The sequence below is a fragment of the Ambystoma mexicanum genome, chromosome 1q, assembly GCF_040938575.1.
Source record: "Ambystoma mexicanum isolate Mex_15411 chromosome 1q, UKY_AmexF1_1, whole genome shotgun sequence".
NCBI classification, from domain to species: Eukaryota; Metazoa; Chordata; class Amphibia; order Caudata; family Ambystomatidae; genus Ambystoma; species Ambystoma mexicanum.
This window is the reverse complement of record NC_090922.1, coordinates 1,009,550,275-1,009,574,730: the sequence shown is the minus strand read 5'-3', so window position 1 is coordinate 1,009,574,730 and position 24,456 is coordinate 1,009,550,275. Positions and strand designations below refer to the sequence as shown.

The 24,456-nt window shown below is 47.4% G+C and overlaps 1 protein-coding gene across 3 annotated transcripts in view; it reads left to right on the top strand.

The window, feature by feature from the left end:
• Positions 1 to 24,456, top strand: part of ST6GALNAC3 (ST6 N-acetylgalactosaminide alpha-2,6-sialyltransferase 3) — a 1,879,573-nt gene that overhangs the window by 609,400 nt on the left and 1,245,717 nt on the right. For all 3 annotated transcript variants that reach the window (XM_069635177.1, XM_069635164.1, XM_069635171.1), the window contains exon 2: positions 19,882 to 20,041. The gene's annotated coding sequence lies outside the window, so the exon portion shown is untranslated. The remainder of the gene's footprint in view (positions 1 to 19,881; positions 20,042 to 24,456) is intronic.

The window sequence follows — 24,456 nt, the reverse complement described above, 5'->3', positions numbered from 1 at the left end:
GGAACAACTGCCCCCGCCGGAGCTGTCTCTCCACATACAAGGTACTGTGTCCGCCTGGCTTCCCTTGTGACGGTTAGCGTGAGGTGTCTTAATCCTCGCCTCTCCATTGGGTCGCCTCCAAGCCTTCTTATCTTTCTGTTCTGAACTGGTCCAATCTTTCTGTGACAATTTGCGCCAAAGACTCAAAGTGCATTTCCACTGTGATACTTTTTGGGACATATGGCCTTGCCTCTCTCCGAGTGGGCCTGGCCTCCGAACTCTGCGATCTACAGTAGACCCTGCCTTACTTGCCTTGCATTTGTTCGTAAAAGTGTTGGTACCGAGTTGATTTCATACCCTGCCTTTTTCTCTCCCGTCCTAACGAATACTAGAGTGCCGTCTAGGTTAAAGCATTCACCTCTGTCTGCAAATAAGTGGTGACGTTGAAACTAGACTTGTCGAACTATTGTTAGGAGGATTGATTTCCTTATAGTAATTGTAATTGAAGTTGTTTGCCGTATTAGTGCCAGTGTGTTTTTCATAGATGTGTTTTTATAAATAAATAACTATATATCTTTACACCAAAGCTCTGTTCCTTGTTTGCTTGTTCTACTGTGTAATCTGCCCTATTTTGTATACTCCACATACTGCCTAACTCTTCTTGAGGGAAGTTTGACTGCTCAGCCACAGCTACCAAGTGAATCTGTGTGTTACAGACTGCTACCAAGTGGGTTTACTACCAAACACCTGTAGTCCTAAATCTTTTGCAGTGGTTTCCGCCTAACACCACTATACAGGTCTCCCAAATTTATCAGGGGTTATGTCCCCAAGTTGTATTGTATGATATTCTGATTGTTTTAAAAGGCCTCTCTATACAGGCCCCCCAAATTGATCAGGGGTTCTGTCCCCAAACTGCATAGTGTGATGTTCTGTTTGCATTGATAGGCCTCTCTCCCACTATACAGGTCTCCGAAACGTACCAGGGGCTCCATTCCCAAACTGTATCGTGTGACACTCAGATTGTATTGATAGGCCTCTCTCCCACTATACAGGTATCCCAAACTCACCAGGGGTTCTGTCCCCAAGCTGTATTGTATGATGTTCTGATTGCATTGATAGGCCTCTCTCCCACTATACAAGTCTCCAAAAGGTATCAGAGGTTCTACCCCAAATTGTATTGTATGATATCCAGATTGTATTGGTGGGCCTCCCACCGACTATACAGGCCTGCTCCCAAACTGTATGGTATCATATTCAGATTGCACTGATAGGCCTCTCTCCCACTATACAGGTCTCCCAAACTTGGTGGGGGTTCTGTCCCCAAAATTGCATTGTGTGACATTTAGATTGCATAGTTAGTACTCTCTCCCAGTATACAGGTCCCCCAAGTCCATTTGGGGTTCTGTCCCCAACTTGTATTACACAATGTTCGAATTGCATTGAGGGACCTCCCTCTCACTGTACAGGTCTCCCAAAACTATTAGGGGTTCTATTCCAAATTGAATTGTATGACAGTCAGATTGCTTTGATAAGTTGTATTGTATGATATTCAGATTGCATCAACAGGCCTCTCTCCCACTATACAGGTCTCCCAAAACTATCAGGGGTTCTATTCCAACATTGTATTGTATGACATTCAGATTGCATTCATAGGCATCTCTCCCACTACACAGGTCTCCCACATTTGGCAGGGGTTCTTTTCACAGACTGTATTGTGATATTCGGATTGCATTGGGGGGCCTCTCTCCCCATCGTGCAAGTCTCCCAATTTTAGCAGGGGCTCTGGTCCCAAACCGCATTGTGTGATATTCCGTTTACATTGATAGGCCTCTCTCCCACTATACAGGTCTCCCAAATATAGCAGGGGTTCTATCGCCAAAATTGCATCTTGTGCCATTCAGATTACAGCGATAGGCCTCTCTCCCACTATACAGGTCTCCCAAATTTAGCAGGGACTCCGCTCAGAATTTTTTTGAATCATAAGGATTACAATACTCTTTAAGGTCCCTCCTACCATACCAGACTCTTGAACATAGTCAGAAGTGCCTCAAGCACAAACTTAGCTTAACTACCTTAACATACTCCTAGAGAGGACTAGACCGTGATAGAATATTTCCAACCGCCCTTATCCTTTCAGAGAGACCTACACAGACAGCACTGAACTTTGACCTACACCCCTGACAACAGTACACCCAGCACCAAAACCGCACCAGACAGCACTCGGAGGACACACAAACCGACCCACCGGAAGAACAGACGGCAGAAAAGATCCCAAGCCTACCAATACAAGAAGAAATACCAGCACTTCCATCACACGACACAGCAGCCAACCACTCAACCGGCACCTCTGCACTGAGCACCAAAATGCCCCAGACCAGAAAGGGACGCAGAGAAAGGGCACAAGACAGGGCCGCACTGGAAACAGGCACACAAATCCAACCTACCACCGAAGCAACAACCTCAAATAGAAGAAACACAATGCCAAAAAGCAAAATGACCAGAACAAAACTCCAAAGGGAAAACTCTGCATATCTCACACCATACCTCGCAACAACCCCAGTACCAGGATATCCCAACGACACAGCGACATCAAGACAGACAAAGAAAATCCTGAGACAACCAGAAAAAAGACGGGAACACCCAAGAAGAAGGTGGCCAGAGTCCGACCCCATCACCCATACATCACAAGAACAGAAGGACACCCCCAACACCTGCGCCATACCAGACAGAACAACGATGAACCAAACATGAACGTAACTGACCAATTCAACGAAGAAGAAGCCTTCACGGATCTTCACCAAACCAGCACAAACGTAGAAGCAACACCACTGAACAGCCAAGCTTTCAATCTAGCCGACCACCTCAATGAAGCTGCAGCCTCCGCTGATCCTCATACGCCCTCCTACAATGAAGATACAACCTTCGCTGATCCTCATCCACCCCCAATCAATGCCAACAATGATGCACCGCAACCAAACAACCACAAACCAAAACAAGGTACAACCAACAAGCAAAACCACACCAATAAGATCCACTGCAACCTCATCAATGCAAGATCAATGTCGAAACATGCCACTGAGATATTCGATCTGCTCTGCGACGGAGGGATCCACATCCTATTTGTAATGGAAACCTGGCTAGACGACAATTACAAGATCACTCTCAACAACTGCTTACCTGAATACTTCAACAGAAAAAGCAAAAGAGGGGGCGGGCTGGCAATCATTCACAAGGAACACCAGGATATCAAACTGGAAGACCCACTAATCATCGATAAATGCGAATCCCTAATAATACGTCTAGCAGTAACATCCAAAACAAACTTGAAATTCGTACTAATATATAGACCACCAACCTACGATGCAACCTTCGTAGACTCCTTCACAGAAGCAATCACCGTCCTAGCCATCAAACACAATCACCTGATAGTCCTAGGAAATTTCAATATCTGGTTTGAAGGAGAAGGCACAACCATACAAAAATTGCTAACCAGCCAACTAGCAGCAATTAACCTACAACAACTAGTCAAAGGAGCAACCCACTTGGCAGGGCATACACAATCTTCGCTAACAAACTATTCCTCACCACGGCACCCCCAATTCAAATACCCTGGAGCAACCACCTAATCATCCCCTTCGTAATCAAAATGACCAGGCTAACAAACAATCAAGAAATTGGAGAACCATCAAAAACTCCAACCTGCATGAACTCCTGGAGCTAAACAAACCACACCCAACATTCATGGAAGAAGATGACCTGGAAAAAAAGGTAACCCTGCTGCATTCCTGGAATATAACTACTATAAGCAACATCGCCAAAGAAAAACCCTTTGCTTCTTCTAATAAACGGTCTATGGCAAAATGGTTCACCCCACTAATTTGCACCATGAAAAGAAAAAAACCGAAGACTAGAATTTGACTGGAGAAAAAAAAACGACGCGGCGAACAAACTGAAATTCCTACAACACAACCGGGCTTACAAAAAGTAAATACAAAAAGCAAACAGGAAACACTACGACAACCGAATCTTCGAAGCACCAAACACCCAAAAAGAGCTCTTCAAAATCATAAATTTAATCAAAAACCCTCCAGGATGCAACAACACACCGACTCGATCCGCGAAACTCTGCAATGACCTTGCTGACCACTTCAAGAACAAAATCACCAACATCCAACAAACCATTCAAAGCAGACCGTCTGATCTGATTACAACCCCAACCTACACCCGAGAGGAGCACCCAAACATACTACGAAGCTTTCCAGAAATATCAGTGGAGACATTCGTCAAACTGGTGAATGAAAGCAACAACTCAGGGTCCCCCGAAGACCCACCAGACATATACAAATCAATTCTTAAACAAGGTACGCCCATGGAATATCACAGGAACATCCTTAACCATTCCATCGCAACTGGAAAAATGCCACAAGCCTTCATAACTGCATACATCAGGCCACTACTCAAAGATACAGCGAGAAACGTAGAGGACCTCTCCAACTACAGACCTATCTCCAACATCCCGTATAGAGCCAAGCTGCTCGAAACATACATATACAAAATGACCCAAAAGTTTATAGAAGAGCATGGCCTACTAGACCAGGCACAAGCTGGCTTCAGACCACTGAGAGGAACGGAATCAGCTCTAATCTCAATATGGGACGATCTAAAAATCAACGCAGACTCAGACAACAGCACTGCCTTGATACTCCTAGACCTATCGTCAGCATTTGACACAGTCGACCACGACACCCTCATAACGAGATTAGAAACACTTGGCATAACAGACACCGCCCTACTATGGATCAAATCTTTCCTAACAAACAGAACGGAAACTGTATGGATGAAACTCTTCAAATCCAGCCCGAGAGATTCCACCTGTGAGTACCACAAGGATCATCCTTCTCCCCACTACTATTAAACATTTACCTGTATCTACTTATCAGAATCATCAAAAGCCACGGCCTGACCTGCTACAACTACGCTGACGATACACAAATAATCTTCAAAATACAAGACAACCCGGAAAGAAACTAAATGCTAGAAACCTGCCTCTGCGATGTATTCTTCTGGATGAACTCCAATTCCCTCAAAATCAACCCAGGCAAAACTGAAATAATGATTGTTACAAAAAATGGAGGAGAAAACCAATTCATCCCTTGGCCAAGGGAACTCGGGACTACCCTAGCACCCTCGGCGATTGTAAAAAACCTGTGGGTTCTGATGCACAATAATCTCACGCTAGAGCCACAAGTAAACGCGCTCCTCAAAAAATGCTTCTTCCTCCTGCGAGTGGCAAAGATAATCTTACCGTTCTTATCGTTCATCAACAAAACAACCACCATTATCGCCCTCGTCATGTCCAAAGTAGACTACGCCAATAGCCTATACCTAGGCATGCCTGAACGACTCCTAAAAAAACTACAACGCATTCAAAATGCGGCAGCCAGACTACTTCTGAAACTACCCCGAAGAGAACACACCACACCAGCGCTGAAAACAATACATTGGCTACCAATAGAACAACAAATACAATTCAAAACAATGTGCATTACGCACAGAGCAGTCCACAACAAAGGTGCTGAGTTCCTAAGAGACAAACTGCGCCTACATCAACCAACAAGAATGCTCAGATCAAGCATGGACATCCACCTGGAACCAAAGCCCTACAACAAAAGAAAACTTGGAGGATTCTCCTTCTCTCACCAAGCCCCGTAAACCTGGAACGACCTTACAAAGTACATACGTAACACAAGAAACCTCCTATTATTCAGGAAATTACTAAAAACTTGGCTCTTCACGTCATAACTAGAAAGACTGGCCACAGGGGCACCGACATAACTAAAAACATCAATGACCGTAGAGCAACCGCGATACGCACCAATCAATCAATGGGAAAAGCTGAGGTAAATATCCCATGGCATACTAAAGGACCAAATGGGAGACAGTCGCAATACGACCAAAGACAGTAAACATAGCAAACTAAGACAGAAAGACTAGAACAAATCATCAAGAGGACCAGGACCTAACTATGACCTTCCCCAACAACCCTTAGAACAAAACATAGAGAGGGAAAGGAAGCACTGCATCACAGGCCCAATACAATGGGTGAGAAACAGAATGTTTCATTACAACACACGGTCCACCAATACAAAGCAGGAAGCACAATGCCCCACCACACAAAACTACAACTAAACAACAGCCCCAAAGATGTTCACCCCACAGAAATCAGGACGGAAGGATACAAACATATGAATACACACGCTCACCGAGATGGATCCAGTAGGAGAACACTTCAACACGACCCCGACCCTGAACCACTCAAAGCCTTAACCGACCAGGGTCACACTAGTACACCTGAGAATAGATATCAACCACCCAGTCCCACACCTGAAGATTAGGTTCAGACGCAACCACCAATCCAAACTATACTCAATAGGATACAGTTGGACGAGCGCAACACCACCAAATCGAGTCAGCACATGAGGAACCAGCAACATTCAAACCCACAGGTATACAACTCTAACGGAATCATAAGTACCTGAACCAGGATACAGACCCCACTAACCCAACCCTCAATCTTCTGCATACTTAAACCCATACAAAACCACACAACCATCTCTCTTCCATCAATCCACACGCACTTTACCACACCGCATCAACAACACATAAACTTCACCCACAGCACTCAAGGCCTTCATCCGATACTAGCACCAAAGCCCAGCACTCCGTGTATACCGAGATGAAGCTGCCAACAGCACACCACTTCTCCCACTCTCCTTCTCCCCTCCTCCTGACTAACCCTATCCCACCCTTCCTGTTTACAGATCCGCCATAGCGCCTGGGGACCGATTTCCATTGGTGACGGTGCGCTATGCAAGTACCGCTAACATAACATAACATAACATAGTATTTTATTAAAGATTTTGCCAACAATCCAGACCATTATATTGATCTTCAACCTAGTGAAGAAAACAAGAACGGTGCCACCCTCATGGAAGGATGCGGTTATTGTCCCAATCTTTAAAAAGGGGGACTGCAGTGAACCAAAGAACTATAGGCCAATTGCTTTACTAGACTCTATTGGGAACATTTTTGCGGGAATCCTCCTACGGGATCTTAAAAATTGGGCAATGAAGGAGAACATCTTAGACAAACGTCAAACTTCTTTTATAAGTGGAGTAGGCACACCTTTGAACCTATTTATCTTAAATCTCTTGAAACAGCGAACATTAGAAACAAAGGGAAAAGTTTATCTAGGATTAATAAACCTGTAGCAAGCTTTTGACGGTATAAGCCGAGAATTGCTCTGGAGAAAAAGTTAAAGCTTTGGAATTGCCCCGAAGCCCTTCTAGAAGCTATACAAGCCCTGTACACTGGCACTACTGTACAGATCCAACTCACCCATACCAACCATTAACAGCCCCAGGAGTGCCACAAATCTGCGCCCCCCAAATGCAGCGTGCTCTTATGCCCACTATTCCTACTCCCTGTACACCCACCAATCTGAGCCCACTACATGCAAAGTGCACCTACATCCACTATTCCTACACCCTGTACACCCACCAATCTGAGTCCCACAGATACAAGGTGCACCTACACCCACTATTCCTGACCCCTGTGCACCCATCATTCTGAACCCCCCACATGCAAGTGTGCCTACACCCAATAGTTCCCACACCCTGTACACCCACCAATCTGAGCCCACACATGCAAAGTCCACCTACACCCACTGTTCCTACACCCTGTACACCCACTTATCTGAGCCCTGCACATGCAAGTGTGCCTAAACCCAATATTCCCACACCCTGAACACCCACCAAGCTAAGCCCCCCACATACACAGTGCACCTACACCCACTGTTCCTACACCCTGTACACCCACTAATCTGAGACCCACACATGCAAGTGTGCCTAAGCCCAATATTCCCACACCAAGATATCGCCCCACATCTTAAGTGAACTTACACCCACCATCTCTACTTCTTGTCAAACCATCAATCTGAGCCCCTCACATGGAAAGTGCACCTACACCCACCATTCCTACTTGCTGTACACTCACCAATCTGAGCACCTCACATACAAGGTGCACCTACACCCAATATTCTCACACCATGTACATCCACCAATCTCTCCTCCATGTCAACTCACCAATCTGAGTCCCCCACATGGAAAGTGCACATACACCCACTAATCTTGCTCTCTGTACAACCACTAATCATCACACCACACACATAAGCTCACACCCACAATCCACCTCAAAGCACCAGCACACACAAGGTGCACCCACAATCCGCACAACCCTGCACCCATGCATCCCCCTGGAATTAAAAAAATAGGGCACATGGTTCATTCATACATTTGTCACTTGTCTGGCTGTCTCCATTAGCACCCACTCAGTGGGGGCACACTGGTGGATGAGAAAGGTCCACTTCAGGTAGCAGTTGTGTGATGCAGTTGGTGGATGCCCCCCTGCACCTGTAGGTGTGAAACAGGAAGGCAGGAATCCAACCACCCCACAGCTAGCTTGGGTGCCCCCAGTGCAGGTGTCGCCCAATTGCCCTGAGGCCAGAGTGACACTAAAGTGAGACTGGAAGCTGTGAGCCATACGGCTACCAGTGGAAGAGCTGGCTGGGTACTGTAATGTGGACCATGACACACAGTGCCAACAATCCTGATGACTGGGCACCCACCAAGCTGAACAAAATGGGCAGAGTGGAATGTGAGTCTCAACAAGCACAGCAGCTGGATGCACAGGTGTAGAGAAGTAATTGAGGACTGGACCGGGAGCCTGGACAGGGCTACACCAGGCAGGATCCTCCTGGGTATGCACCCCACAAGAACTCAGCCCTTGTCCCAAATTTCCAAACCTCTGAATGTCAGTACTCAGCCCAATACCCCATCAAAATACACAAGAGGTGTCACCACCTTCATTGTGTAGCCATAACACCCTACCGTATCTTGTAGAGGGCCATTTTGCACACACCATTCAAACTCCAACCTGTGGGTGGTGTGTACAAAATGAGTGACCACAATAGTTGTTGAAACCCGGATTGGGCACTACTTCGATTACCGACAGTGACACTGTATGGTCTGTGCAACTACCAGTTCACCATTACACCGCTGCTGAGCAAATTGACTCCTCATGGTCAGCCACACCTAAAATGGCTCAGGAATATGACCTGAGTGTACCTGTACATTCACATGAATGTGTCGTCTCACCGTCCCTAGAAGTGTGAGGGTTCAGTGGGACATCACATCTTGATATACGCCAACGAGAAATCAATTCATTAATTTTATTTATTTATTTATTTAAATAGCATACCAAACCCGGAGGTATCTAGGTGCTTATGCTTAAGAAATTGTTTATCGTGCTTATGGTTACAGGACATAATCCGTAGGAAGTGAATTAATTACATGAAAGAGAGCAGTACAGAAGGTAGTTGCATCACAGGCAAAAGTGCAAAAAGAGTTCAAGTGGGCACATTCATGGCGCCTACCCCATGTTACAGGGCGGCTGCGACACAGAGATGCATTAAAGTCTATCAGATGGGCACAGAGCCTAACCCCATGTTGCAGGGCAGCTGCGACACAGAGATGCAGTAAAGTCAATCAGATGGGCACATTCATGGAGCCTAACCCCATGTTGCAGGGCGGCTGTGACACAGAGATGCATTAAAGTCAATCAGATGGGCAATACATGAAGTCTAACCCCATGTTACAGGCTGGCTGCAACACAGATATGCAGTTAAGTCAATCAGATGGCACATTCATGGAGCCTAACCCCATGTTGCAGGGCGGCTGTGACACAGACATGCAGTAAAATCAATCAGATGGGCACATTCATGGAGCCTAACCCCATGCTGCAGGGTGGCTGCGACACAGAGATGCATTAAAGTCAATCAGATGGGCACATTCATGGAGCCTAACCCCATGTTGCAGTGCGGCTGCGCACAGAGATGCCTTAAAGACAATCAGATGGGCACATAAATGGAGCCTAACCCCATGTTGCAGGACGGCTGTGACACAGAGATGCAGTAAAATCAATCAGATGGGCACATTCATGGAGCGTAATCCCATGTTTCAGGGCAACTGCGACAGAGAGATACCTTAAAGTCAATCAGATGGGCACATTCATGGAGCCTAACCCCATGTTGCAGTGCGGCTGCGCACAGAGATGCCTTAAAGACAATCAGATGGGCACATAAATGGAGCCTAACTCCATGTTGCAGTGCAGCTGCGACACAGAGATGCAATAAAGTCAATCAGATGGGTACATTCATGGAGCCTAACCTGATGTTGCAGGGAGGCTGCAACACAGAGTTGAAATAAAATCAATCAGATGGGCACGTTCATGGAGCCTAACCCCATTTTCCAGGGCGGCTGCGACACAGAGATGCAGTATAGTTAATCAGATGGGCACATTCTTGGAGCCTAACCCCATGTTGCAGGGCAGCTGTGACAAAGAGATCCAGTAAAGTCAATGAGGTGGGCACATTCATGGAGCCTAACCCCATGTTGCAGGGCGGCTGCGACACAGAGATGCATTAAAGTCAATCAGATGGTCACATTCATGGAGCCTAACCTTATGTTGCAGGGCGGCTGTGACACAGAGATGCAGTAAAGTAAATCAGAGGAGCACATTCATGGAGCCTGGCCCCATGTTGCAGGGCAGCTGTGACACAGAGATGCAGTAATGTCAATCAGATGGTCACATTCATGAGCCTAACCATGTGTTGCAGGGTGGCTGCGAAAAAGAGAGGCAGTAAAGTCAATCAGATGGGAATATTCATGGAGCCTGACCCCATGTTGCAGGGCGGCTGCGACACAAAGATACAGTAAGGATAAGTGGTCACAGGGGCTAAGGTGGACAGCAAGGTACAGGGTTCAGGCACACATGAAAATGCATACAACAGAGGGACAGCAAGGTACAGGGTTCAGGCATACAGGAACATGCATAAAACAGGGGTGACAGCAAAGTACAAGGTTCAGGAACACAGGCACATGCATAGAACAGGGGGGACAGCAAGGTACAGGGTTTCAACTGGGTGCATCCGGACAGCGGACAGGGAGCAGACAGGGGCCTTAGGAATGGGCCTTATGAGGAAGGCTGGCCAAGCTTGCCGGCCTCCAGATAGACCCAGATAAGGAGTGACAGAGCCAATCCCAGGTCGCCTGAAGTACCACACCGAGCACTCCAATGCGGACACCAAGTGTGGCCATCCTGGAATGGCACAGCACTGATATTACAGTGTGATCAAACAAAGGAAGTCCCATCAGATCACAGCCCATAGGCTCTGCTTGTATACACAAAGGCAAAGGAAAGATGCTTCGGGAACCAGAGCCAACATAGCATTTTTCTTGCCTGAAGTTGGAACTCAATCGTGTGTTCACTGCAGCAGTGGGGAGACACACCTGCAGGCCAGATATGTGCCGGTGCTCTGAGTGGCTCATACCTCGGAGGCACCCGAGGCTCTGTTGATAAGCACTCACCTGATGCACATGTACAGCTACAAACACACTTACGCACACACTTATCTGCTTTACAGATGTCGGAGTGATGTCTGGTAGCACATGCATTAGCAGTCACAGTGGGTGAAATGAATGCAACTCTGCACAAATTGCCAAATCGGGCAGCACATACATTCACATTACATATACTGAGCATGACAGTGACCATCACTGGGATTATCAAAATCACAGAGCAACAAATCCCATCACTGGAAACATCACCACACCCAACATGCCTGTGACACGCACAAGACATCAATAAAGCCTTGCCATGTAATGTTCCCCATAAAAGCACACCCACATCCATGACACAACCACAACCTTGTATGAGAAGTGGGGCAATATACACCAACCGCATCTCATGATCACAGGTGTGTACAGTGCAACATCCATGCATACTGTGAGGCACATTCATCATTGTACCACATAGGTAAACATAGATCTGCACATCCAACATATCTGACTACATGACCATCTGTGCAAACAATGTAATGTAGGACCACACTGACTACTACGATGATGAACCATAATAATACCCCACCACCGCCACTACCATACAGCCAGAGATGCACATGACAGTCTGTACACAACACAAATACTTGTACCAATCCTATGCACATGCATCGACTACATGCATGAACTGAGAAGGTCACAATTTAAACATCTACATATGCTGATCCATAAGTGCATGGCTGTGAGTCTGACACCTGCATACAGCACACATGGTGCTTGTTGGCAATGTGCACACGTAACACAGAATCATAACTGCACTGTGAGCAGATGCATGGACAAATGCTACACAGAATCTTGTCAACTCAAAAAAATGAGATGCTGAGTGAGGCCTCATGAATACCGAGAACCATACCACATGGTTATGTGGCATTCAGCGAGCAAAACAGCCCAGTGTGGTATGCACAACAAAAGATGAATGCACACAGACATGAGCGTCAGCGAAAGTGAATTACACAAAAGACAAAATAATCATATGAATCCCATTGAACCAAAGACACAACTGTATTATAAAGCAAACAGAACTTTAACCATGAGAACATTAGGCCAAAACAAAATCACAGGAATCCTCCTTGAATAAGAAAAAATTATGGCAATCCATTGAAAATAAAATGCTAGCAGTCACTGCTGCAGTCCTATAACGACAATGGCCCTCATTAGGACCCTGGCGCTAAGTGTTTAACGGCGCCGTAAAAGGCTGCGGCGCCGTTAAACACTTAGTGCCTTACTACGAGGTCCCTTTGCAGGACCCCGCCTTAACGGCTGGTCTACACCAGCCATTAAAGTAGGGACCCGCAAAGGGACCTTGGTGCTAAGTACGGTACCGCAATTTTCGGGGCGAAAGTGGGAATGGGGAAGGGCCATGGTTCAATGGGGAATTACCGCCCCGCCAACCTTGGAATGGGGTGGTAATTCCCCATTGAACCATGGTGGACCCGTTACAACACCGGCACCAACCATGGTGCTAATAGCGCCATGGTTTAGCGCCGGTGTTGTAATGAGGGCCAATGCCTGTCCCAAGGCTGCTTGTGTGTCTGCCTCTGCTTGCTGCAGGTGGGCCTCAGTGGTGTCCGTGAGGGCCAGCAGGGCCTTGCGAGTGGTCAGTTCAATTTGTTGTGCAGCCCTCATGCTCTCCCCAGAATGGCATCATGCAACTCGACCATTTGTGCATTTGCTGCAACCCTGGCAGCTGCTTTCTCCATTGCCTGCAGCCTCTGTTCCTCCTACTGCCTCATGATTTGCAGTTGGCATGTGGTGGCGACATGTATCCAGTGCCTTGCCATCTGCTTCAACTGCCTGACTACGAATTCCTTCTGGGCACTCCATGCAATGAGTCGACGGTGTGCCTGCCTCCGCTGCCGCAACGGCTCCTGCTGCCTGGCAGCCCACCTCTGGTACTGGGACTCTGTCTGGTGAGACAAACAACTCCTGGAGGGGCGTACTGCGACACCAGTCACCTCCAGTGCTATGTCCACTTGCACTTCACGATCCTGTGCACAGTCCATCCCAGACCATGGGGCCACCTGAACAGCCTCCGTGGCCACTTGCAACCCCACTGAGCACGAATGAAACACCAGACTTGCAGACGTGGTCACAGGGGCAGAGGAGCCTGAGGTGGCTGTCAGCACGGAGGCCACACCTGTGGAAGCTTGCGGCACAGTTGATGCGGAAGAGGCGGGTGGCATGGGTGATGCCTGAGCCAATTGCACCATGCACAGCAGTGCACTTGCCATCTGTGTCATGATGTGGCACACTTGCCTGTGATGGCTTACAAGCTGGCCACAGATCAGATCAAGGGCCTCAAGGGCAGCAACCTGCCGGCCACAGCCCGGCAAGAGCAGGGGCAACACGGCATCCCATATTACATCATCAGCACTAACTGTGGGGCTTTTCTGTGTTGTGGCATCATCAAAGGTGTGTAGCCCTGCAGCCAAAGGACTGAGACCACCACTGTGTCCCACACAAGCTCCTGTCAGAGGCCCATGTCTTCATCCTGCACATTCAACGATGCCCCCTCACCAGACACCATGGACAGGCCCACAAAGGCACCCTCCCCCTCCACCACACCTGAGCCTGGCCCCCAGGTGGAACTTCTGTTGCGACCAACCTGTCAGTGGGGATGGTGGTATGTTCGTTCTTGCCCCTGAGTACTCACCCTTAATTTCAATAGTAAGTTCCTGCATGACATGACCAGTGCCATCCGATGATGTCCCCTCGCCAGCCACCCAGCCCTCAGATGACAGCTACGATGGCAGTCATGCCTGTATTTTCTGCAGCCTCCTGGAATGCCTTGACTTTGAAACTCCCTCCTCCTCAGAGCTGGTCTCATCACCTGCATGCAGCACTGGTTGAAAAGGGACAGAGGAGAGGCAGTTCAGCATATGTGTGTACACATGTGCATGTCCAAAGATTGACAAGGGATCATGCCGCCATCTCACATACAAATGCCATTGCCCCATCACATCACAACTCCAATTAATCAGTTTGAACACAAAGACATGTAAACCCGTAATACATGATGACATCCCCATCACTTGCATGCATGGATTTGAATACAATGAACAGTCACCACCCCAGGGCTCAATAGTTACCAGGGCCAACTGGGCACATGGATGGGTACATGGGAACTGTAGCATATTGGCAAGACAGGCAGCCATCATCATTGCAGTATAACACCAACATACCTCACCCTGCACTGACCAAGGACCCTCCTCCTGCTTCCAACCACTGTACATGGTCAAGGGAACACTAACCTGGAAGACTCGCTGCTTTCGTCCATAGACATCCATAGCCTCCAGGCGAATCATCTATCCATCACCCACCTCAATTAATGCCCATCCAGGGCTCAAACCCCCTCACGTGTATCACATCCGCCACCAACAGACGATGCCCCCGCACCAGATGTGTCACCACAGCCCTCAAATCCCCCAAAAGCAAACACACATCCTACAATGGAGATGGGGGCCTGGGCACTCACCCATGAATTGGGCTACATATTTCCATCAGTCAAAAGGTAAATGGGAATTGAACCTGAAGCTTGAATATTCCTTGACTTGTAACTGGTGACGCAACACCATTGACACCATCATGCAACTCCTCAAGCCCAGAGCTGAATACAAGGAACCTCTTTGCACACCATCCTCTTGCCCTTCCACCCATAAGCCCCACATAGTGTGGAACCGTGCATGCACCATGGACACAGCACATAAAAGCCATGCCAATGTCACAAGAACAAAATGGCTTGCCACATTATGTTACACTACATTGCCTTGTACACTGACCAGCGTCCTCCTAACATGCATCCTCTGCACATGGCATACCCATTTATCCACATTGCACTGACAGAGTGGACTCACCTGCAGACTCGATCTGGGTCTGCAGTTCGAGGACCTGGGCGTGGAGAGCCAAGTTCACCCTCTGCAGGATCCTGACGTGTAGAGGCAAAATCTGATGATGCCCACCAGAATGCACCTCTGTGGTGCATCCTGCCTAATGGCTGCCCTGGCCTTCTTCTCGCTGCCGATCCTCATGCTGTTCCGCCTGTTCATAATTCTCTCTGGGTTACAGACGGCCACCCCTTCAGCATTGACAGCATCTGCGATCTTCTGCCAGATCCTCCTACGTCTAACAGCCCCCGAGAAGTTAGCAGCCCTCATCCTCGCAACCTTGGAGTTGGAGATGGCCGACATGGTGCAGCTGATGCTGGTGGCATGGAACTGGGTCAGGAATGCACCTGTAACAGAGATGGAAGTGTACCACCACTCTGTTTGATCCCCACAGAACGTGTCCACTGTTAAAAAGTTCAGGAATGCTCGCGGGACATTTCTTTTCATCCCTGACCCAATATTGAATCAGCTGGACATGTACAATCAAGCACTGCCGATGTCAGAAGTTACACCTAGACATGGACACACACTCAGGCACAAACAATGACCAGCTGTACATGGCTCTGCAACCTTACCACGTTAAGCACCTTGCAAACACAATACTTTCATCTGCAGATGAGGCTTCCATATGCATGATGGTACAATTGTAAGTGAACTTCTACGCAAAGCAACAGCAAACATGCCACATGTACATAACAAGACATAGTAGAGCACCAATCTGACATGCACTGTGCCCCCCTCAGCAGTTCCCCCTTCCCATGAGTGCTGCCATCCTGCTAACATCCTCTGGAATGCAGCCATGTAACCACTAGCTCCCATTTTTAAATTCCCCCACTTACCTGTACTGTGGAACAGCAATGGAGTGTCAGTGTCCAGATGAGTTGGTGGCAGAATTCAGCAGAAAGTCCCTTGACTGAACACTGGAGGGATAGTAGGGATGTCAGTACAATCCAAGCTGTACCTGGAGCAGGAAGCAGGCAGAGAAATGTGGCAGCAGCAGCTGGTTGCTCAAGCTAGGCCTGTGTCACGTGAAGTATGCGCGTCGCACCGAGCTGAGTGTGCATGCACGATGTACTGCAATTAGGAGGCGCATACACAGGATGCATCTGTGCTGCATAATACTAACGGATGGAATACATGGAGCACGCCAGAATTCAGCCTGACGGGCGGTACCTGAGAATAAGTGGCACAAGTGCAGACTTGAAAGTATTCTGTGATTCATCTGCAACACCCCAATCATGGATGGGATGGGAACTGGCAGAGCTGGGAGACAAGTGAAGAGGAGTGGACCCCCACCAAAACATGCCAGGAAGACAGCACCACCACCACGTGCTGGGGATGCACCACTGGCACAGATGGGCAGCAGTGCTGTAGGTGAAGGGGCCACTTGGGCCGCCTCCAGCCAGGGACAGCCACCGGCACCTGAGAAGGGGCAGAGCCGGAAGAAGAAATAATCTGATGGCGAGTTGCAGGTCCTCGCAGACTATGAGGCTGAGCACCAGTCGGAGCTCTACCCATGGACTGGCAGCACCTTAACACTGGTCCAGTGGCAGGAGAAGTGGCAGGAGGTCACTGATTTAATCAGTGCTTGTGTTGTGGAGAAACGCACAGCACAAGAAGTGCATAAGAGGATAGACAACCTCACCAGGCGTACAAAAGACAAACTTGATGCTAATGTGGCCTCTGCACAGGCTACACATGGTGGATCTCCATGTGTTGAGGAGCTCCCTTATTTTGAAGAAGTTGCCTCTGAACTCATCATGAGTGAACCGGTCATTGGCATGGAAGTCTACAACACATATGGACTTGCAGCAGTTGAGTGACATGTGTGACTGGTACACGTGATCATGACACCACTGTGAATGACAATGGATGAGTGTATTGATGTTGCCCAGGGGGATTCACGTCAGGGCATTTCGATTCGGGCTGTACATACATGTGCACTATGTCCACATGATAGGCAGTATGTCTTTTGGATGCATGATGGTCAATTCACTGCATCTAGCAGATGTATTTGTCAATGGCATTGGCTTCATGGCACTATGTCCACTTTCTGCCTGACGCATGCCACTGCACACAGTATCAGTGTCATGCTGGCGTAGGGTGTACTCTCAAAGTTGGTCCCACTCACATGGCTTCTCTACTAGCAATGGGTCATGCATGTGTGATTCATTCACAGTTCCAGTCAGATAGTGTCCTAGGAAGGGGTGCATTCCCAACAAAATGTACGGGGGGTGACATCCACTGCAGCCCTTGTGATGGCAACAGACAGTATGGAGATATCTTCTCATGTTGCTGGTGCATTTGGTGTGACCATATTCTTGTCGATATGAGTGCACACAAGTGACATCCTTGTCAGGCTTTGACAGACATGCCCATGATGCATATGTGCATTTGGCACTTGTTACGCCCTTTACTTGACCTTTGTAGGGGAACTGCCTGTAAACTTGGCATTGCCTTTCCCCACATTGTTGGTAGCGGGATTTAACGGGGCACTGACTGGCCATGGACAAATACACACGCATGGAGTCTTGCTTTTAAATTGGACTGGTTAAAGGGTGTGTAATCAACATGTCCAGTATTATTGCCACTTGCAATTGCAGCAATGCCCATATGACTCCATTTCCTACTCCTGCATGAATCATTTTCCTACTTACATGTTCCATATGACACACCTACTACATGTTGCCTTGCCTTTTGCATCCGAAGCACTTATCTGTTACTTCCGTTACCAGTGTAGCTACATGATGCTGCTCACATGTGTGAATGCTGACGCAAACTGATGATGTCGGCAGGCCACTGTCAGTGTGCTCCATGTGCGTCCTGTTGACTTTCGTGACACGTCCAAGTTGCATGGATACCACTTTCCTTACTCATCAGGTTTACACTCACATGATATATGTCTGATGAGGGGTGTCTGGGGTGGCATGGTGCTCTCGCTAGGGTCAGCATGGATGTAGAACAAGAATATATGGCCAGTTCGTGAGGCTAATGCATGTGTAGATGGACCTCATGTTTTGCATGCATTACATGTGTGGCATACGTGTATTTCCAGATTGCCCCTGACGTTTGTTGTCTGCAGTTTGTTAGGTGATGATGCAGCAGAGGGGGGGCAGGTGGCAGAGGAGTTGTCAGTTGATGCGCAACAAGGCACCAGCAGTTGCTGGGCTGCTGTGCGTGGTGAGAACCTGCTGCTCTTGCAGACCATCCTCAGCATGCCTGCACAGGCATCATTAGAGGATGAGGATGATGCAGATGTAGAAGCCATATTGAGGCAGATGGTGGAACAACCACCACGCAGCAGTCCTGACCCCATGTTTCTCCTTGATATTTTGGAGGAAACTGAGACTGGGGGTGGAGCAGGGGACCTTGCCCCTGCCAATGGTGAGCAATGCTTTATCTGATGGCACTATGCCCACAACCTTGCTCACACCCATCCTGGAGACAGAGGCAGCATGGGTGTGTACTGGGAGTGGGATGCATGTGGCCCCACAGCCCTAGCCAGTGCACTGACTCAGACAGTGATGCATGCCTCATCACCATTCCATCGGCCACACACATGTGGGGGATGTATACCTGCTTCCCGCCTTGACTGGGAAAAGGAAGTGATACACGAGATTGTGCAACAGGGCAAGGTCATGCAGGAGATCAGCAGGGACATGCATTGTCTGGTAGACAATATCATCACGTATAATGCTGCGATGTCTATGAAATTCCAGCTGTTGCTTGGGGAGATCTCTGCCTTGAGGCAATGCCTGCTTGAGAAGATTAAACCCCCAAGGGACCATAGCAGGCGGGAGATGAGAGACTTGGGTGTGCTCCTACATAAGCAGTTGGAGGCCTCAAGGGAGCGTCACCTTCTTGAGATGTCCTCCATGAGGGACACGATCAATGTCCAGATAGAGGCAACAAGGGCTTCCATGCAGGCATACATGAAGGAGACGTTCAAGGAGAGTCATCAGGACCTGGTTGCAATTGGCGGACTGTTGCATGCTTCTGTGTCACTTGTGGTAGCTGACCTTGAAGACCAGGCATGGGCCTTGCGTGGCCAGTGCCCAACATCCCAGGATGATCCAGATGGTGGGTCTTAACAAGGCTTTTGCAAGTGACGCTATTTTGTTTTTCACTGCACACCATTCTTATGTTGCGTCTCACCTTCCCACACCCCTTTCTCATGCCCCTGCTGACTATGTGCACAGTGATAGTGTTTTACTTGATATTTCTTTTTTGCTGTCCGAGGTGGACTTCTTTTCTTTGTCCGACAGACATTACCATGATGCACCCTGTGTAGTTTGTTCTCTTCATATGGGACTTTTCTGTTGATACTCCAGGTGGCATGTACGTACTGCCATGTTCAGTGATGATAACTGACATGCTGATTGATTGTGGACATGATCAGACATTCAGGTGAACTATATGTTGACCCAAAATGTGCATTATATGTGGCGTGTGCGTGTCAGGCTCCTTGCACTCTACTGAAAGTGAATCCGTTGTCATTTCAGGTCACTTTGCACAGTCAGCTCCCACCCAGCCTGTGAAAGCATCCAGATCCCTCTCCTTTTATCCAAATCCCCATTCCCTCTGCTGGACAATATCACGCATGACACAAATGAAGAGGTTTGGTGTAGGTGGTGAGGGATAACAGCACAACAGTTAAACAAGGTAAGGGAGTACACGGTCACATATTTGCATGCTTGTTGACCTATGCATTCCAGTAGTGTCCTGATGTGGCACAAGTAGGGTTATGCATGAAGGTGTCAATCCAGTGATATGTGGGTGATTGTCACAGTATACGGACTTAGGAGTGGTGCAATTTCCATGATTGTGTACATTGTTTTGACCTATGCAGGATGCTGGTCATAGTCTGTCCATTGAGGGTGCTTATGTGCATGTGCTCCGGGTGCTGGGCTATCCACTGTCCTCTTTGTTTGTTGCTGGGTTATTAGCTGTCATGTCCTGTGTGCCTTGCATGCCATGTCCTTACATGTATGCTAAGTAGCCACTCCATCATACATGTACATTCTGCACACCTGCGTCTGACCTTCCCCGTGAGGGGCAGGTTTTTTGTCACATGCAGCAGCAGTATTTAGACTTTTCACATGTTTGCAAGTCCACCCAATGTGCTGATTCCCTACCCCATACCTTGCGGACTACCTACTGTGTCAATGCTGCCGGGCCCTGCAGTTCACTGTCCTGATAGGGTATTGCCATGCCCCGGCACTGTGGCCCCAGACCCATGATGCCTTATAAGCATCCACTGAGAGTGCTGTGGTGGTACATGTAGTTATGTGACCCTGACAATGTACTCCCAGGCCACCCAGTATGATAGGGAGCTAGGCCACCCCACCAGGCCACCTGCTGTGGATGCATTGTTGTGCAGGGGTGGCCTTCAGGCTGCCGCCAGCCAATCTTGAGTGGCTGATGCTTGCAGCCGCCAGTTCTCCCGCTGCCTTGCCACCTAGCCCCCCGCCCAATCCTTTGGCCCTTCCATCAGGGGAGGGGTTCCACTTTCAGTTGCATTTTAATGGCACATGTTATTATCAGGGAGATAATTAGTCAATTACAATGTACTTATTGAGGGTTCATGCGTCGGTGAAGGGTAATGGATGTGGCCCTATATGGGATGGAGTGTCATTCTCTTTGTTTGACATTGCTCAATGGGTCATGTCCATACTACTTTGTTATTTGGGCTGTGTAGCCAAGCGGCCCTGCTATCTGTATTTGTATGCGTGGGTGAGTGACTTGGGGGATGCAATGTGTAATACTAAGGAAACTGCCCATGTTTTCCGTTTTTATGTGAAGGATGTAGATGGGGGATATGTGTGAATACTTGGAGTATGAGGCACACACTGCATTTCCACCCTGGACTGCCATTCTCAGATTGTTGTTTATGGTCTAGCTGTACTTGCCATCTTTAATCATTGAAGGCCATCAAGGATGTGGCTATGGTGTGATTGTCACATTGGATGTTATTCATGTGAAGTATGTCTGGACAAGCTGATTGCGTATGTGCTGGCCTCTCACCCTTTGGCCTGCTAATGGTTTGGGTACTGCCCGTGGTTGTGGGCGCAATCCCTCCTGCACCTTGAAATGCTAGGACGTGTGGCTATGTTATGCAAAATGCAAACTGCCAATATGAATTTACATGTGACTGCTGTTTCATAGAACAGTACTCCACCTGAATGGTCCAGACAGCGGAACTGTGACTTCATCACTCCAAATGTGCGCTTGATTATGCCTCTGATGGCGATGTGGGCTGTATTGTGGGGGGTCTCTGCTGGTGTGGTGGGATTTCGGATAGGCCTCATCAGGAATGGTGATAAGCACATTTTGTGATGGTATGTGGTTGTATAGTGGTCGGTATTGGATGTGACCCCCCAATCAGTGTCTTTTGGTGTGTGTGCTGGCAGATACTCACCAATAAGCCACTTTTTTTCAGAAGGTTCCTGATGCCAGTGCCTAGTGGAGGGGGGAATGGCATAATATGTAGTGATGTGACACTTTGCATGACAAATGACCTGCACATTCAGCGAGTGCCAATTTCTTCGGTTCCAATATATATGTTCTCTGGCTAGTGGGGGCTGTAGTGCATCATGTGTGCAATCAGTTGCCCCAAGTACCTGTGAAAACTGGACAACTACATAGAATTCTTGAGCCACTCTTTGCCTTGCCTGCACTTTGCATGGCATGTCTATGTGGCTGTGTACACATTCTATGATGAAGCTTAGGACCTGTTTGAGGCAGAATGATTGTGTAGGCTGTGAAATGCCCATGAGAATGCACAGATGCACAAGTGAATCTGTAAATACCGGTTTGTTTGCACATCTTGGAGCGTGTTTGTAAATTTACATGGTGCCTCCCTCTTCACACCCATGTTATCCCTCATTTCTCTACTTTAATAGGGACATTTGCATATTCCCTCCCCTTATTGGTCTTTGCACTGGCCATTCCTTCAGGTCTCGCACAGGCCACACGGTCATGGCGCACAGAGCTGGAAACCTGCCTAGGCGCCGTTCTGTAAATCAGGGGATGTAGATTTGCACGCCACATGAAGCATTTTTTTGGGAGTGTATGCGCTGCGCAATACCTTCCTGTGAATCAGGGTGTTTGTTGGCAGTGCAAAGTCACTTTCTACTGCGCTAAAAATTTCATCAATCAGGACCTACACCTTTATCAACAAAGCCAGCCTTACAAAATGGACAAGAGATTATTTTAATTCCATATGGTCTACCTTTTGAAATAACCCAAATGCTGCTGTGTGGGGCTTGGTAAAAGCATTGGTCTCAATCACACCTTCATACAATAAAGCAAACAGGGGGAATATCTTCCAGGCCTCTTAAACTACAGTTAGAAATGCCCTATATTGGTAACATCACTTCAACTTCTTCTTCTTAAACTAAGCCTTAACGTGTTCAAACGAAGAACAGTCATTAGTTTCCTAAATACTGGAGAGTTTATATTGCTTAGATATATTGCACATTGTGAATTATTTTTGACCTTCATATGCAAACTCAGAGAGTTCATTTTAGAAGTTCTTTTCCAGTCCTGAAGCTACCACTCCTGGTCTGATGCATAGTGAATTCTCATTTATAGGTCCCCCAGTCACACAGTCCGGGGTGGAAAATTGGGCTGGCAGCATTGGCTCAAGAATTTAAAACAATAAAAAACTGCCCACGTGACTATTTCCAAACACCTTTGTCCGCATAACTATGCACCAGACTCTAGTTTCCACTTCAGGCGTAAACCACAGACTGGGGTGTCCTTTGTGACTCCTAAAATAAGGTATACAAATGTGTGCAGAACCTCAAGGCCATTAATTCTTGAGTGTCTCCAAATCGTAAGACCAAATAATATGGTAGAGGTTACTTTTTTTCTATGAGACTCGAGACATTTCACAGCAACCTGGGCACCACATTTAACATAGAAATGCATAAGGCTCCTTCCAAGAACGATTTCTAGATAAGGCAATACCCAAGTAATGACCCTCTCTTACTATGCTCGCTTCTGTCCTGCTTAGGCCACAGATTTGTGGGCGATTGCTTTTACTATAATGAACAGCCTTTGATGTGCTCAAGTTTCATTCTAGCTGATGCAAACAAAAATAATCCCAGGCATTAATCAAACTGGATGGCTGTCCTGGTGGCGTTAGATCTAATAATGGTCGGCATATGTAAGTAATCTATAACTAACACCGTTCATTTTAGGTGGAGCAGTAAAGCCATTGGCCATCATCCAAATCCGACAAATACAGAATAAATGACAGAGGGCCCAACAAACACCCTGGTCTAATTCCTTTTTCAGCTATGAATGACGGAGTTATTGTACTGTCACACTATATAGCAGCCAAACGATTCCATTAGCATCAGCCTCAAAAGATATCTTGGCATGTACATTTTCGTTAATGTATCCCACAACATGCTCCTATGTATAGCATCAAATGCTTGGCACTGTTCTAAAAGTGAAATATGTAAATTAGCTGCCTGGATGCAAACATATTTCCCAATTAAACAGAACAAAACCACCTTGAAAACCTGCTTTGGATGAAGGAAATATTCAGTTCAGAATGGCCCAAACCAGCTCCTAAGTCTGAGACACTTATGACATGTTTGATTAAAATGTCTAACAATGAAAGGGGTCACAAGAGATAGGCATAGTAGGTGAATTAACTGCATTGACAAGCAAAAATATTGGCAACCAGCAATCCTGCTCACGAATAACAATGTCTGATTGGAATCCATCTGCGCCACCTGCTTTACCTGGCTAAATTGCCTCAGCGCAGATGACACATATGGCCCCTAGAGCATCAAAGCCTGTTGAGCCACATTTAGCACAGCTAAACTGGCTTTGTAGTGCAGTGATCCAACACATGAAGGTGGAGGAATCAGAATAGCTGAGATATACAAAGCATCTGACGAACCTTCAGCCACGGTACATCACAAGACATGATTATTCATATTGTTCACAATATCAGCTAAAGGCTCCCATTGCCTAAAAACAAGCACTTGTTTTTTTTTTTTTAGATTTTATGCGAGATTTACATTCCTTCTTTTAAGAAAAATATCAGCTTCTTTGGTGAA